General features: G+C 40.6%; 1 protein-coding gene across 2 annotated transcripts in view; it reads right to left on the bottom strand.

The window, feature by feature from the left end:
* CMPK1 (cytidine/uridine monophosphate kinase 1) overlaps positions 1-18,656 on the bottom strand; it is a 40,000-nt gene that overhangs the window by 11,094 nt on the left and 10,250 nt on the right. The window lies entirely within an intron of this gene.

Here is an 18,656-nt window from a genome sequence, read left to right as displayed (position 1 = left end):
GCCCAGCTAATTTTTTGTATTTTTAGTATAGACGGGGTTTCACCATGTTGACCAGGATGGTCTTGATCTCTTGACCTCGTGATCCACCCGCCTCGGCCTCCCAAAGTGCTGGGATTACAGGCTTGAGCCACCGCACCCGGCCAAAATATCTGCTTTCTTAAACTCTACAAGTCCAAATTGAACTCGTCACTATCTATACAAAACTCATTCTTCTGTTTTCTTCCCCTTCTCAGTCAACAGTACAAGTCCTACCTCTTCCATGAAATCAGCTTTCTTGACCACTCTGGTAAGTGGTCACATAATCAAATAGTATCTTAGAATATTACTGTCTCTCCATCTAGATCAGTATCTTCCTTGCCATTTTTTGGAGACAGAGTCTCACTCTGTTGCCCAGACTGGAATACAGTGGTACGATCTCGGCTCACTGCAACCTCTGTCTACTGGGTTTAAGCAATTCTCCTGCGTCAACCTCCTGAGTAGCTGGAATTATAGGTATACACCACCACACCTGGCTAATTTTTATATTTTTAGTAAAGACGGGGTCTCACCATGTTGGCCAGGCTGGTCTCAAACTCCTGATCTCAAATGATCCACCTGCCTTGACTCCCAAAGTGCTGGGATTACAGGCGTGAGCCACTGTGCCCAGCCCATTTCCTACCTTTATATTTGCAATGAGTGGTCTCAACTGTAAATTGGGAACACAGATACCTCTAAGTTTGTGGTTATAATTAAATGAAATAATGTATATAAACTGACCACCATAAAGCCTGACACCTAATAGGGATAAAGGATATCAATTACCTCCTTTCCATCATAAAGGTACTTATATAATCTGGAAGAATTTTTATGTCATCGTGTGTGTATGTATGTGTGTTCACTTTAATGGTTTTGAAAGAAAATCCAACCAAGAGAGTTTAATCCCAGCACTTTGGGAGACTGAGGAAGGAAGATCACTTGAAGCTAGGAGTTCAAGACCAGCCTGGGAAACATAGCAAGACCGCTGTCTCGACAAAAAATTAGCTGGGTATGGTGATTCATGCCCGTAGTCCTAGCTACTCAGGGCTGATACAAAAAGACTATCTTAGTCTGGGAATTTGAGGTTGCAGTAAGCTGTGATTGCGCCTCTGCCCTCCAGCCTGGAGACAGAGTGAGACCTTGTCTCAAAAGATGAAAAAAAAAAAAAAAGAAAGAAAAGCTTCTTCTTCCACATCAACTTATAAGTTCCTTTCTATTAAATCAAAAGAACCACACAATCAATTTAAAAAATGCTTTTACTCTCAAATATTAAGACACCAAGATAACTATACTTATTGCTCAGTTACAACAACCATCTCATCCCAAGTTCTTAAGACTCCCTCAATGGAGTTTTCATTTTATATAGGTATACAATAAATATGTGATAAATTAAAAGTTATCTTTAACTTCAATGTTAAGATTTGAGGCAGCCCACACTCTCAACCTCCTTTTTAAAGTGTTTCAATCGCACATTTCACAAAATCCAACTCTTTCAACTACTCAGATTACAGTGAGTTTTCTGTTTTTGGATTACAGAGGCAATATATATTCTTTGCTCCTTTTCTCATTCCCGGAATTGTTGGTTCAATTTGCTCTTGCTTACTAAATAGTAAGTTAACAGTAAAGTAGTCAGCAAACGAAAAGAAAACTCTAGTTTATTTGCTGACTAAAATTGGGAATAAAGTTTGACGAGAATAAACAAAACCCTAACACATCCATGTCTCTCTCAGTCATACAGGACCTTCCATCAGAAGAAATGACCAGGCTGGGTACAGCGGATCACGCCTGTAATCCTAGCACTTTGGGAGGTTGAGGCAGGAAGATGGCTTGAACTCAGAAGATCAAGACCAGCATAGGCAATATAGACCTCATCTCTATTAAACTTCTTTTTTTTTAAAGAAAGAAAAGAAGAAGAAAAAGAAATGATCAAAAGTATATGTTATTAAAGTTTTTGTTTGTTTGTTTGTTTGTTTTTTAACTCCCATTGGGCCAAGCACGGTGGCTCACGCCTGTAATCTCAGCACTTTGGGAGGCCAACGCGGGCAGCTCATGAGGTCAGGAGTTCAAGACCAGCCTGGCCAATATGGTGATACCCATCTCTACTAAAAATACAAAAATTAGCCGGCGTGGTGGCATGCACTTGTAGTTCCAGCTACTCGTGAGACTGAGGCAGGAGAATCACTTGAACCCAGGAGGCAGAGGTTGCAGTGAGCCGAAATGGCACCACTGTACTCCAGTCTGGGCGACAGAGCGAAACTGTCTCAAAAAAAACAAAAACAAAAACAAAAAACGCCCATCATTTACAAAAAATAGAATTAAGTACAAAATTGTTTAACTCTTTAAACTCATTTTCAAATTATTTCTACACCATTATAAATGCTCACTTTAATCATTAAGTATACACCAACTTCTGAAAGTTGGATAAAGAAAGGGCTTTATAAAAAATGAAGTGTGACCTACTTTCCCACTTACTATATACACTTTTTGAAAAGCATTTTGCAACAACTGTCCACAAAATTTTATGGCAGCTTCATTTCCCACTGTTCATTTTGGCTTCTACTTGGAATTCTCTGCTTGCCGGATGCTCTACTCTGGTCTAGTGATTATAGCATATGGTAATATTGAATAAATGCAGAGACAAACAGTACTAAACAACAGCAAATGCTCAGTGAAACACCAACAATATACCAAGGACTCTGTAATGCTCTCCTGTATGAATATATACATTTAGAAGCCCAGTTAGCAATTCAGAAATTAGAACACACAGTTTGTTTCTTGACATGGCAGAGCTCAATTTTGCAAGCTTTATATTTCATTAAAATGGGTGTTGGGTCTTATATAACTTTACACGATGGCTGACGCCTGTAATCCCAACACTTCGTGAGGCCAAGGAGGGAGGATCACGTGAAGCCAAGGAGGAAGATCACTTGAGACCAGGAGTTTGAGACCAGCCTGGGCAACATAGGGAGACTCTATATGAATAAATTTTTTTTCTTCTTCATTTTGCAGTGTGTTTTTTTCCAGGTGCTATTAAATCTATGAATACTTTTTTTAAAATTAGCTGGGTGTGTTAATGTATGCCTGTGGTTCCAGCTACTCAGAAGGCTGAGGCAGGAGGATTGCCTGAGCTTGGGAGATTGAGGCTGCAGTGAGCCATGATCATAACACTGCACTCCAGCCCAGGCAGCAGAGTGAGACTGTATCTCAAAAGAATAAATAAATGAGAAACTCATTGGAAATTGTAGATATATACAAAAGATATTTTAAAAAATAATTTAGCTGGCATGGTAGCTCCTGCCTATAATCCTAGTGCTTTGGGAGGCCACGTCGGAAGAGCTGCTTGAGGCCACGAGTTCAAGACCAGTCTGGGCACATAACAAGACCTTGTCTCTACAAAAAAAATGTATTTTTTTGTTGTATTTTATTACTGATTGATTGAAAAGGGGTCTTGCTCTTTCACTCAGAGTGAAGTGCAGTAGCACAATCACCGTTCACTGCAACCTCAACCTTCCAGGTTCAAGCGATCCTCCCAGCCTCCTGAGTAGCTGGGACTACAGGAATGTGCCACCACACCCGGCTAATTTTTTAAAATTTTTTATAGGATGTAGTCTCACTATGTAGCCCAGAATGGTCTCAAACTCCTGGCCTCCAGCAATCCCCTCACTTCTGCCTCCCAAAGTGCTGGAATTACAGACATGAGACACAGCACGTGGCCTCTACAAAAAATTTTTTTAAAAACTTAAATGATAACAATTATACCGTTTGTCAAAAAGAAAAAACAACTTTACCTGCAAAGTCCAAGGTAACAAAGAATTCAAATGAATATAAAGATGTCAAACCTATATACACATGCCTCACTTTCTCATCCACATTCCGTTTTTGTAGATTCTCTATTTACCAATTTTTTATACTATATTTTTCTGGATTTTGCTAATAATGCTTTCCTCTTACCACAGTTTCAGCAACAAAAAAGCAACTATCACTTATATATAAGTTATTATAGTATTTTAATAATGCTAGACTTTAAAGATGATATTTTCAAAGTATTCTGCTGTCATTAAAGTTTCAGTCACTGAAGCCAATTTTGAGGAAAGCAAGAATAGATATTTTCCAGCCTTAACCGAAACTTTTCCACATTCTCTGAAATTTCCTTGCAATTAAAACCCAGTGGGTAACTAACAACAGTCTTAAGAGCAACATTCAAAACCACAGCAACTTACAAGTACTATAACTACAATTACAAGCTAGTATTCAACTAAAAATAGTTTTTTTTTTTTTGTTCAGACAGTCTCATTCTGTCACCCAGGCTGGAGTGCAGTGGCACCATCTCTGCTCATTTCAACCTCCACTTCCCAGGTTCAGGCAATTCTTGTGCCTTAGCCTCCCAAGTAGCTGGGATTACAGGTGTGTGCCACCACACCTGGTTAATTTTTATATTTTCAGTACAGACAGGGTTTTACCATGTTGGCCAGGTTGGTCTTGAACTCCTAACCTCAGGTGATCTCCCCACCTTGGCCTCCCAAAGTGCTGGGATTACAAGCGTGAGCCACCGTGCCTGGCCTAAAAATAGTAATTTTCTTGTGACAAATGTATAAACTCAGTTCATTTAGAGTAACTGCTTAAAATTTTAACTTAAATTTCTCCTTTAAGAAGTTGAAAAACAAGCTGGGCATGGTGGCTCACACCTGTAATCCCAGCACTTTGGGAGGCTGAGGCAGGCAGATCACCTGGGGTCAGGAGTTTCAGACCAGCCTGGCCAACATGGTGAAACCCAGTCTCTAGTAAAAATACAAAAATTAGCCAGATGCGATGGCACACACCTGTAATCCCAGCTACTCAGGAGGCTGAGGCTGGAGAATCACTTGAACCTGGGAAGTGGAGGTTGCAGTGAGCCAAGATCATGCTATTGCACTCCAGCCTAAGTAGCAAAGTGAGACTCTGTCTCAAAAAAAATAAAAAATAAAGAAGTTGAAAAATAATAACCTTTATGGATCATGCACTAAGATTTGGAGGGAGAAAAAAACACCATGTTCTCAACAAGTACAAAACGGCACTCTACTTTACCACAACTAGGCAAATGTTGACAACTTTTTGGGATCAAATCTCAAACCATCTTGTTCAATTTCTCCCCTCCCCGCCTTTTTTTTTTTTTTTTTTTTGATAGGGTTTCACTCTGTCACCCAGGCTGGAGTACAGTGGTGTGATCTCAGCTCACTATAACCTCTACCTCCTGGGCTTAAGCAATTCTCCCACCTCAGCCACCAGAATAGCTGGGACTACAGGCACATGCCACTGCACCCAGCTAATTTTTTGTATTTTTTGTAGAGATGGGGTTTTGCCATGTTACCCAGGCTGGTCTCAAACTCCTGGGCTCAAGCAATCCACCTGCCTTAGCTGCTGAAAGTGCTGAGATTACAGGTATGAGCCATCCCAACAGTCCTAATTTATCTCATTTCTTAGTAACTGCCTTTCTGTCCTAAATTTAGAAGACAAGACAAAAAAACAAAAACAATATTCAGGGTACAAATGATGCACAATGGCAAGTCCTTGAAGGCAGGAAGAGATGGAGATGCCAGGCACTTCCTCCTGTTAATGTGGCAATTAGAAAGTGCCACTGAACTGCTACTGAGCTTCTCTTGCATTATAGAGGGAACAGAGCAGAGATATTAAATACAAATGTATTTTTAAAGCAACTGAAGTGAGTAAAAACTATTGGGTATGGCCAGATACAGTAGTTCACACCTGTAATTCTAGCACTTTGGGAAGCCAAGGTGAGAGGATTGCTTGAGGCCAGGTGCTCAAGACCAGCATGAGCAACACAGTGAGACCCTGTTTCTACAAAACAATAAAAACTTTTGCTGGGCATGGCTGTTGCAACTGTAGTCTCAGCTACTTAGGAGGCTGAGGCAGGAGGATTACTTGAGCCCAGGATGTGGTGAGCTATGATCATGCCACTGCACTCCAGCCTGGTAGACAGAACAAGACTCTGACTCTAAAAAACAAAACAAAACAAAACATATGTAAGTTCATAAAATGTATAATATATAAATTACATTTCATATATTATATAATTTATGTAACTTATGATATATGTAAAATTTATAAGATGTAATATCATATATAATTTATAATATAATTATAGATTAAAAATAAATATATACAAATTGGCCAGGCGCAGTGGCTCACGCCTGTAATCTCAACACTTTGGGAGGCCAAGGCAGGCAGATCAAAAGGTCGAGTTTGAGACCACCTGGGCCAACATGGTGAAACCCCATCTCTACTAAAAATACAAAAATTAGCTGGGTATGGTAGTGCATGCCTGTAGTCCCAGCTACTTGGGTGGCTGAGGCAAGAGAAATCACTTGAACCCGGGAGGTGAAGGTTTCGGTGAGCAGAGATTGCACCACTGCACTCCACCCTGGTGACAAGGCGAGACTCCATCTCAAAAATAAATAAATAAACAAATAAATAAATAAATATAAATTAAATAAACTATTAGGTGTCCTTTGGATTTACATCTATGAAGCATTTAAGACTAAGTTTGCCTGGGTGCGGTGGCTCATGCCTGTAATCCCAGCACTCTGAAAGGCTGAGGCGGGTGGATCACGAGGTCAGGAGTTCGAGACCAGCCTGACCAACATGGCAAAACCCTGTCTCTATTAAAAATACAAAAATTAGCCAGGCAGGGAGTGCACACCTATAATCCAAGCTACTTAGAAGGCTGAGGAAAGAGAATCACTTCAACCCAGGAGGCGGAGGTTGCAGTGAGCCAACATCGTGCCATTGCACTACAGCCTGGACGACAGAGCGAGAGTCCATCTCAAAAAAAAAATAATAATAATTACATGAAGAAACTAAAATCACTTTAGTGTAGGACAAATAAAATCAGTATCATAAAAATAAGACCAGGCGAGATGGCTCATGCCTGCAATCCCAGCACTTTAGGAGGTGAAGGCATGTGTATTACTTGAGGCCAGGAGTTTGAGATCAGTCTGGCCAACATGGTGAAATCCTATCTCTACTAAAAATACAAAAAATAGCCTAGCTTGGTGGCACACACCTCTAATCCCAGCTACTTAGGAGGCTGTGGCACAAGAATTGCTTGAGCCTAGGAAGTGGAAGTTGCTGTGGGCCTTGATAGTGCCACTGCACTCCAGCCTGGGTGACAGAGCAAGACCCTGTCTCAAATAAATAAATAAATAGAAGGCATTTTGTATCACTGGATAGAAAAATTTATACTGTAAATAATTTAGTTTTCCACAAGTTAATTTTTAAACATGGCAACTTCAAGCAAAGTTTGATTGGGATTTGTTTTTTTCTGTTGTTTTAAACGAAATTTAGTAAGTTGATTCTCAGACTTATCAGAAAGAGTAAATGTGAGTGAATGGCCAAAACTAAAATAATGTTAATAACTACAAATGAGGACTTGCCCCACCAGGTGACATAAGATTTTATAAAACTACAGCAAGTAAAACAGAGCGGTACTGGTATGAAAATAGACAAATAGAACAATGAAACTCAACAGAGTCCGGAAATAGACCCAAGTATAAATAAGAATTCAATAAACCAAAAATACAAAAAAGAAAAAAAAAAGAATTCAACAAGTAATAAAGTTAGCACCTAAAATTGGTAGAGAAAAATGAACTATTTAATAAATGACACTTGTGCAACTGGCTATCCATTTGAGAAAAAATAAAATTAGATCTCTGCATTACACTATAACAAAACTAAATCCCAGGTGAATTAAAGTTCTAAAACACAAAACAAATAAAAACCCTATGATAGTACTAGAGGAAAATAAACTGAGATAGGAAAAGGTATCTTGCTTGGCACTAAACAAGAACCAAAACAGCTAGGATTTATGTTTGACCACATAAATAATAAAACTTTTGAACAAAGAAGGGCATCATAAGTATAATCAGATGATAAGCTACAGCCTAGAGGGAAATATTTTCACTATACAAAGGTGATGGATACTATATACTGCATATAAAGGGATTCTGGCCAGGCACGGTAGTTCACACCTGTAATCCCAGCACTTTGGGAGGCTGAGGTGGGTGGATCACCTGAGGTCACGAGTTTGAGACCAGCCTGGCCAACATGGTGAAACCCCATCTGTACTAAAAATACAAAAATCAGCCAGGACTGGTGGTGTGTGCCTGTAGTCCCAGCTACTTGGGAGGCTGAGGCATGAGAATCTACTGAACCTGGAAGGCGGAGGTTGCAGTGAGTTAAGATTGCGCCACTGCCCTCCATCCTGGGTGACAGAGCAAGACTCCATCTCAAAAAAAGATTCTACTAATAAAGAAAATAACAATAACAATACAAAAATGGGCAAAGGATAAGAACAACACACACACACACAGGCACACAAACAAAGACTTGACCTCGCTGATAATTACAAAAATGCAAATTAAGACAATGTGATTCCAGGGCCTGGCATGGTGGCTCATGCCTGTAATCCCAACCAGCACTCTGGGAGGCTGATGCGGGCAGCTCACGAGGTCAGGAGTTTGAGACCAGTATGGTGGTGCACGCCTGTAGTCCCAGCTACACAGGAGGCTGAGGCAGGAGAACTGCTTGAACCCAGGAGGCGTAGGTTGCAATGAGCCGAGACTGCACCACTGCACTCCAGCCTGGGAGACAGAGCAAGACTCAGTCTCAAAAAAAAAAAAGAAAAGCCAACATTGAAAAAAAAACAAAAGACAATGTGATTCCATTTTCCACTGGATTAAAAGAAAAAATTTTATAAATTAGTGTTCATAAAAATAATATAAAATGAAATTTTATATTCAGCAATGGTAAGAATACAGGGAAACCAGTATTTTCATACTCTGTAGAAGTATAAATCAGTTCAGTCTTTAAGAGGGCAATTTATTTATTTATTTTTTTGAGATGCAGTCCCACTATGTTGCCCAGGCTGCAGTGCAGTGGCGCAATCTCAGCTATCTATCTATATGTTCCAATACCGAAAGCTCTCCAAGATATACGGTTAAACCAAAAAAAAAAAAAAAAAAAAAAAAAAGGAAGTCACAAAACAATAAGCAAAGTGTATGTGCATACACATGTACATTACATCTAAGTATAAATACATCCAGAAAGGACCAGGAAAGGCACACAGGCAAAAACCTGACAAGTGAGATTACATGAGTAGGATGAGTTTAAAGAGAACTTTTACTTTTTACTTGTGTACTTTCAAAATTGTTTGAATTTTTTTACAATATACACATATATGTATAAACTTTTTAAATTTTAGTTTTAAAAAACATGCCACTATCCATACATCTTTATTTATTGAGGCAGGGTCTTGCTCTGCTGCCCAGGCTGGAATGCAGTGGCATAATCACAGCTCACTGCAGCCTTGACCTCCTGGGTCCCAGTGATCCTCCCACCTTAGCCTCCCAAGTAGCCGGGACTATGGACATGCCATCATGCCTGGCTAATTTTTTAACTTTATTTTTTGTAGAGACGGGGTTCACTACCTTATCCAGGCTGGTCTCAAACTCTGGGCTCAAGCAATCCTTCCACGTAGCCTCCCAAAGTCCTCAGATTACAGGCCTGAGCCACCATGCCCAACCCATACATCTTTAAAAGGTAAATATCCGGCCAGGCTCAGTGGCTCATATCTGTAATCCCAGCACTTTAGGAGGCTGAGGTGGGTGGATCACTTGATGTCAGGAATTCAACAACAGCCTGGACAACATGGTGAAACCCCGTTTCTACAAAAATACAAAAATTAGCCGGGCATGGTGGCAGGTGCCCGTAATGCCAGCTACTCGGGAGGCTAAGGCAGGAAAACCGCCTGAGCCTAGGAGGCCGAGGTTGAAGTGAGCTGAGATGACACCACTGCACTCCAGCCTGAGTAACAGAGTAAGACTCCATCTCAAAAAAAAGGTAAATATCACAAGGCAAGATCGATGATTTAAATGTGTTATTATATCAAATCCTAAGAGCACAACAAAATTAAATTCCCAGTCATCTCACATTAAGGATAAGAATCCCAATATAAAAACCACCATATGTTATTAAGAAAAAAGGGAAACAATACCTACACAATCAAAAACTTATTTAAAATTTAAATTTTTTTAGTAGAGACGGGGTTTCACCATCGTGGTGGCACGTGTCTTTAGTCCCAGCTACTTGGGAGGCTGAGGCAGGAGAATCACTTGAACCCAGGAGGCAGAGGTTGCAGTGAGCCGAGATCACGCCACTGCACTCCAGCCTGGACAACAGAGAGAGACTCCATCTCGAAAAAACAAAAAATTTAAAACTAAATCGTGATAGAGAATAGCAGCTCTGGAGACATATTGGGGAAACTGCTCTAAATCCAGAACTCAATTCAAATGTTTAGATAAAAATTTTTCTGGAAAGTGATCCACTCCTTAAACAAAGGAGAAACAAAAGTATAATATAGTAACACAGAAACACACTGCATGGACAGGAAGTCAAGAGTTACAGAAGGAGACAGAAAACAGTCCAGTTTTGTAGCCTAGAAACAGATGGAAATTTAGAGACATACTCAGTGGAGAGGATCCATTAAGGTACAGCAGCAAAAGTTTAAAAGGAAACATATTTCAATGAAGCTCTTCATTTTAGAAATGAAAGTTCAAAATAATAAGCAAGATATTCTGGAAATGCCACTTCTATGGTATAGACAATATAAGCATACTACTCTTAGCCTCCAAAATAACCTGTTGGAGCACTTTCAGAACTTTATTGTGCCAAGCAACCTCTCTTAATTGACTTTTTAGAAAAAAATCAATCACTGCTTAGATAACAAAGAATCACTTTCATTGTTAGTCCAATAGCCTGTGCTAACAGAAGTGTGAGAAAAATCATTATTTGGCTTTAAAAAGTAGTTAATTAAAAAAAATTTTGGTATAAAATTTATCTTTGTAAGTACATTTTGCTCAATCGAAAATTAAAGTCAGTTTAGTGATATACATTTTTAAACAATATCGCAATCAAATCACAGCCCAGCAAGGGATTTAATGATGACACAAATAACTGTACCCATTTCTATAATGCAGTGCAGACTACATGGGCCTCTTGGTTCTAAATTAGAGCCTAACTTCATCAAGGAAAACAACCTAAGAAATGGTAATCTGATGGAAAAATTTTCCATATTTTCTTTCCTGTCACCACTACACAATAGAAAAAGCACTGAACACCATTTACAAAATAGGGAACTTTTTGCTTAATGGGCATCCCACTAATCTGATTTAATTAAGCCCCCATCCCTCCCTACCTTCCTTTTCATTTACCACTACCCTCTCTCTTTTCCACTTGCAACTCACGGCATAACATAGACACCAGTTACGTCTTTTTTTGTAGTTTTGGACTAACTTATCAGCCTTTTTAATCTCTTCACTATAGGCAATAGAAAGTATACTGTTTGTTCTATTGCACAAGATGTAAGATCTTAAAATTTAAAACATTTTACTTTAAAGGACCTACCAAGAAAATAAAAGACAACCCGCAGAATGGGAGAAAATATTTACAAATTATATATCTGGATAAGGAACTTATCTTTAAAATATATAAACTCTTACAGCTCGATAATAAGAAGATATAAACCCAATTAAAAATAAGCAAACACAATTTTTAATTTTAATTTAATTTAATTTTTTTTTCCCATTTATTTATTTTATTGCATTTTAGGTTTTGGGGTACATGTGAAGAACATGCAAAATTGTTGCATAGGAACACACGTGGCAGTGTGATTTGCTGCCTTCCTCCCCATCACCTACATCTGGCATTTCTCCCCTTGCTATCTCTCCCCAGCTTCCTACCCCCCACCGTCCCTCCCCTATTTCCCCCCAACTGACCCCAGTGTGTAGTGCTCCCCTCCCTGTGTCCATGTGTTCTCATTGTTCAACACCCGCCTATGAGTGAGAACATGCGGTGTTTGATCTTCTGCTCTTCTGTCAAAATTATTTATTTATTTTTGAGATGGAGTCTGGCTCCCATTGTGCAGGCTGGAGTTTAGTGGCACAATCTCGGCTCACTGCAACCTCCACTTCCCGGGTTCAAGCAATTCTCCTTCCTCAGCCTCCCAAGTAGCTAGGATTACACGTGCCTGCCATCACACCCGGCTAATTTTTGTATTTTTAGTAGAGACAGGGTTTCGCCATGTTGGCCAGGCTGGTCTTGAACTCCAGGTGATCTGCCCTCCTTGACCTTCCAAAGTACTAGAATTACAGGTGTGAGCCACTGTGCCCGGACATTTTTTTTTTTTTTTTTTGAGATGAAGTCTCACTCTGCTGCCCAGGCTGGAGTGTAGTGGCGGGATATCGGCTAACTGAAACCTCCGTCTCTGGGGTTCAAGTAATTCTCCTGCCTCAGCCTCCCTAGTAACTGGTATTACAGGTGTGCACCACCATGCCCTGCTGATTTTGTTGTATTTCAAGTAGAGACAGGGTTTCACCATGTTGGCCAGGCTGGTCTCCAACTCTTGATCGCAAATGATCTGCCCACCTTGTCATCCCAAAGTGCTGGGATTATAGGCGTGAACCACCATGCCCGGCCAAAGACAATTTTTTAAGTGCACTATTCTATAAAAAAACAAAAAAAAAGCCCTTCACACCTATTAGAATTGCTATAATTTAAACAACAACAAAACGACCATTAGTGAAGATGTGAAGAAACTAGAACCTTTGTACCCTGCTAGTGGGTACGTAAAATGGTACAGCTCCTGTGGAAAACAGTTCAGTGGTTCCTTAACAAGTGAAACACAGTGTGACTCAGCAATTTCATTTCTATGTATATACCCCAAAGAAATGAAAAGAGACTCAAACAGATACTTGTACACCAATGTTCACTGCAGCATATTCACAGTAACTAAAGGTGAAAACAACCTAAGTGCCCATCAACAGATGAATGGATAGCACAATGTGCTGCATACAAATAATGGAACATTATTCAGTCATAAAAAGGAAGTTCTGATACATGCTAACATGGAGGAACCTTAAAAACATTATGTTAAGCAAAATATGCCATATACAAAATGACAAAATCACATGATTCTACTCATATGAGGTACCTAAAATAGACAAACTCATAGAGACAGAAAGTAGATTAGAAGTTACCAGGAGCTAGGGAAAGGGGGGTCTGTATTTTCCAATTTTTCTATAATGTCTGCACACTACTTGAAATAAGAGTAACCAAAATAGCTGGGCACAGTGGCTCACACCTGTAATCTCAGCACTTTGAGAGGCTAAGGTGGGCAGATCACTTGAGCCCGGGAGTTCAAGACCAGCCTAGGCAACATGGTGAAGCCCCATCTCTACCAAAACAATCCCCCCTCTACTAAAAATACAAAAAATCAGCTGGGCATGGTAATATGTGCCTGTAATACCAGCTACTCAGGAGGCTAAAGCAGGAGAATCACTTGAACCAGGAGGTAGAGGTTGCAGTGAGCCGAGATCACACCACTGCACTCCAGCCTGGACAACAGAGCCAGACTCCATCTCTTTTTTTTTTTTTTTTTTGAGATGGAGTCTTGCTCTGTCTCCCAGGCTGGAGTGCAATGGCACAATCTTGGCTCACTGCAACCTCCACCTCTCAGGTTCAAGTAATTCTCCTGACTCAGCCTCCCGGGGTTTCACCATGTTGGCCAGGCTGGTCTCAAACTCCGGACCTCAGGTGATTCACCTACCTCGGACTCCCAAAGTGCTGGGATTACAGGCGTGAGCCACCATCCCCGGCCAACTCTATCTCAAAAATAAGAATGAATGTTTTAAATGGGTAACCAAAAAATATATATACATGCACATCTTTAACAATGGGATAGTTACGATATAAATATATACACAGGCTGGGCACGGTGGCTCATGCCTGCAATCCCAGCACTTTGGGAGGCCGAGGCAGGTGGATCACGAGGTCAAGAGATTGAGACCATCCTGGCCAACATGGTGAAACCCAGTCTCTAAAATAAATAAATAAATAAATAAACACACACACACACACACACACACACACACACACACACACACACACACAGTGTTAATGATATTTATCTGATCATAAGGTCATTAGCTCCACTTGACATCTATTTGACCTACTTGAATATAAACTGTGTTTATACCATAAACTTTTCCTTTTTTTTTTTTTTTTTTTTTTTTTTTTTTTTTAAGATTGGGTTTTACCATGTTGGTCAGACTGGTCTTGAACTCCTGACCTCAGGTGATCCGCCTGTCTTGGCCTCCAAAGTGCTTGGATTACGGGCATGAGCCACCACGCCCTGCCCACTTTTCGTTAAATCTACCATCCTTTTTTGAATTTTTAAATCAAAATTAATTCCAAACACGTTCACTAAGTATAAACATCTTTCATATTCAATAGACTCTAAAATGCCGTAAAGATTTTTTAAATCTATTAACTGATTCGTGTGGGTAATCATTTTCTTATGCTGTAGTAAACATGAGAATACCATGCTCCCCATAACTGCTTTTATCTAAATTACCCTTTAATCTCTCTTTTCTTGTAGATCTTTTCTAAAATAATAAAAATTACCATTTACACACTGAGTGCTATGTACTGTGTTAAACACTGTATAAGCATTACCTCCTTTATCTTTATAACAACCCAGTGAAGTTGGCATTATCACTTTACAAATGAAGATCAGAAAGACAACACAGCCATAGTTGGTAGACTGAGATGAGAAAGTTAACCCTAATAGCGCATTTCTTGGGCAGGTACAGTGGCTCACGCCTGTAATCCCAACACTTTGGGAGGTCAAGGAGGGAGGATCACCTGAGGTCAGGAGTTTGAGAACAGCCTGGCCAATATGGTGAAGCCCCATCTCTACTAAAAATACAAAAACTAGCCATGTGTGGTGGTGCATGCCTGTAGTCCCAGCTACTAGGGAGGCTGAGGTGGAAGGATCACTTGAACCCAGGAGGTGGAGGTTACAGTGAGCCAAGATTAGGCCACTGCATTCCAGACCACGTCTCAAAAAAAAAAAAAAAAGTTGGCCCTAATAGCACATTACTTAAATATTTTTAATTAAAAATACATATATGCAACTGTTACATTTCAAAAAGCTTTCCTTTTCTCAACTGTATAGGTGCAATGTTACCACTGTGAAATTCTAGATGAACATGAAATAAAGGAATTTACTAAACACAATTCCTTGGTGCTCCAACTCATAAACCACAGAATAGCAAAGAAGGCATGCATATTCATAGTAATTGGATATTTTGCCTTTTGGGTGTAATTATATTGGATTATATGCTATCTAGCACTGAAGTTTTGAGGTACAGATCTGTTTTGGTGCTGGCAAGACTATCTACTCCATACTCCTCATTTTACAAAAGGGGAAATTGAGATAAGCTGACTTGCCAGTTATTGGAAAGAAATCTGGCACTTGAACCCAGGTCTCCTCACTCTCAATAACTCTATTATTCCACAACAGGCCTCTGAGGTAACTCCTAGGTGACCCACATGGAGATGCAGTCTTTTGCCTTCAAGCTAGTATGGCCAGTGAATAACAGAATCTACTGGTGGAAGTTAAAGAGGAGACTCAAAGTTGATCATTTTGTTATATCCTGGCATGGAGATGAGATCAGAAACTTTATCCACACACAGAAAGCCAGGCATATTTGACCCACCTTGATTCAGTCAATTCTGACCATCCTTCTTGCTTCCTTTGCTTCCTCCTTGCCTTTCTCCACTTCTGAAACATTACCATTTTCACCTTTCACTTCCCTTCCCCATTAAATGATATATAGCAAGGAAAAACTCTTACTATTGGAAAATCTAAATTAACCATTAAGTCAATTTGCATTTACACAATCAAAACATCTGTGCTGTCTCAATACTCTTAGTAGGCACTGGGAGAAATGAAATTCATGTTATTACCTATTTAAATCATACATAATTATAAAAGTAAAGTTTGTAGGTTAAATTAAACCTGTAACATTTTTCAATACCAATCAATGACTAACACATTCTGGAAGCTCCGAACAGAAAGTAGGTATGGAAACAGACTTTTGTGTAGCCCCAGATTAGGCATATTCAACTGCTTGTTGATATAGGATACATTCCAATGGGGAATGAAACCAACTTATGGGTCTTCTGGAGAAAACTGATGGAAACCAGGCATGGAACATGTTTCATGGGACCCAGTCCCTCAAAGTGAAGGCCTCTGACAATAGTAACAACTGGTGCTTTTACCTTTACCAAAGTGATGGTTCGTTAACTTTATGCACCAGGCAACATAAAACTGTCAGCAAACAGTATGTCTGTCACACCTGTTCCCTATTAAAGTTCTAAATGCTCTTATCACATGTTTAGTCTGTAAAAATGTTCTTCTTTTGTCAGATTAAAGCAACTAAAATGTAAGACCAAGCACATTCATATGGCAATTCGGCTAAAAGTATTAGCTTTAAGGTGTTAAGAATCAGGCTGGGTGCGGTGGCTCATGCCTGTAATTCCAGCACTTTGGGAGGCTGAGGCGGGAGGATCACCTGAGATCAGGAGTTCAAGACCAGCCTGACCAACATGGAGAAACCCCATCTCTATTGAAAATACAAAAAGATTAGCTAGGCATGGTGGTGGGTGCCTGTAATCTCAGGTGCTCAGGATGCTGAGGCAGGAGAATTGCTTGAATCTGGGAGGCGGAGGTTGCAGTCAGCTGTGATTGCACCATTGCACTCCAGCCTGGGCAACAAGAGTGAAACTCCATCTCAAAAAAAGTAGTAAGAATCCGTGTGACTAGGCCAACATGACACAAACAATAAGACATCAAAACATCTATGCTGTTTCTGTACTCCCAGTAGAGTCCCCACCCTTTCTCTCTCTTACCTGGATAAAAAGTCCCACTGCTAAATCAATTTCTTTTATCCTCTGGATTTCAATTCAGAAAGCTACCGTTAAAATACTATAATCCTGTGCAACTTTTGGAGGTCTTCAGTGATTACAATCCTCTCGCATTAGCATCTAAACTGGAATGTGATACAGTAAATTCACAATAGTGCCCTGGGTTTAATTTTTCAAAGGAAACACAGCAATAGTCAATGTTACACTATGTGAACTACCATCACCAGCTCAAGACAGTTAATTTTCTTTCTTTTTTTTTTTTTCTTTTGAGATGGAGTCTTCCTCTATTGCCAGGCTAGAGTGCAGTGGCGTGATCTCGGCTCACCACAACCTCCAACTCCCCGGTTCAAGCAATTCTCCTGCCTCAGTCTCCCAAGTAGCTAGGATTACAGACATGCGCCATGGGGTTTCACTATGTTGGCCAGGATGGTCTCAATCTCCTGACCTCGTGATCTGCCCATCCTGGCCTCCCAAAGTTCTGGAATTACAAGGGTGAGCCACTGCACCCAGACAAGATAGGTAATTTTCAATTTAAGATCATGGACCAGGCATGATGACTCACATCTGTAATCTCAGCATTTTGGGAGGCTAAGGCAGGTGGATTACTTGAGATCAGGTGCTCGAGATTAGCCTGGCCAACATGGTGAAACCCCATCTCTACTAATAATACAAAAATTAGCCAGGCATGGTGGCGACGCACGCCTGTAGTCCTAGCTACTCAGGAGGCTGAGGCAGGAGAACCACTGGAACCTGGGAGATGGAGGTCACAGTAAGCTGAGATTGCACCACTGCAAACCAGCCTAGATGACACAGCAAGACTCTGTTTCAACAACAAAAAGATTGTGGCACATTCCTTTCAATGATATATCTTTGTGAGGCTGATTTTTTGTGGGCTGCTGCTGTGTTAAAAACAAGTATCACAAGAAAAGTAATGTGGACCAGGCACAGCAGCTCATGCCTACAATCTCAGCATTTGGGGAGGCCGAGGCAGGAGGATGGCTTGATGCCAGGAGTTCGAGACCAGCCTGAGCAACATAATGATACCTCTCTCTACAAGAATTTTAAACATTAGCGAGGTATGGTGCCATGTGCCTGAGTAGTCCCAGCTACAGGGCTGAGGTGGAAAGAGTGCCTGAGCCCAGGAGTTGGAGGCTGCAATGAGCCATGATTGTGCCACTGCACTCCAGCCTGGACAACAGAGTGAATGAATGAGAGAACGAATGGAAGGAAGGAAGGGAGGGAGAAAGGGAGGGAGGGACGGAGGGAGGAAGGGAGGGAGGGAGGGAAGGAGAAAGAGAAAAAAGGAAAAGAAAGAAAATAAAAGAGAAGAAAAGAGGACCAGGAGCGGTGGCTCACACCTATAATCCAAGCACTTTGGGTAGGCCAAGGTGGGAAGATCACCTGAGGTCAGAAGTTCATGGCCAGCCACCATCTTGGTGAAACCCCATCTCTACTAAATTTATAAAATTTAGCTGGATGTGGTGGCAGGTGCCTATAATACTGGCTGCTTGGGAGGCTGAGGCAGGAGAATCACTTGAACCCGGGAGGCAGAGGTTGCAGTGAGCCAAGATTGCACCATTGCACTCCAGCTGGGCAATAGGAGCTAAAAGGAAAGAAAGAAGAAAGAGAGAGAAAGAGGAAAAGAAGGAAAGGAAGAAAGAGAAGGAAAGAAGGAAGAAAGGAAGGAAGAGAGAGAGAGACCAGACACAGAAGCTCATGCCTGTAATCCCAGCATTTTGGGAAGCCAAGGAAGGCAGATCACCTGAGGTCTGAGGTTCGAGACTAGCCTGGCCAACATGGTGAAACCCCATCTCTACTAA

Source organism: Sapajus apella, unplaced genomic scaffold, assembly GCF_009761245.1.
Source record: "Sapajus apella isolate SASKATOON/1434 unplaced genomic scaffold, GSC_monkey_1.0 scaffold62, whole genome shotgun sequence".
Taxonomy (NCBI): Eukaryota; Metazoa; Chordata; class Mammalia; order Primates; family Cebidae; genus Sapajus; species Sapajus apella.
This window is presented reverse-complemented; position numbering and strand designations above follow the sequence as displayed.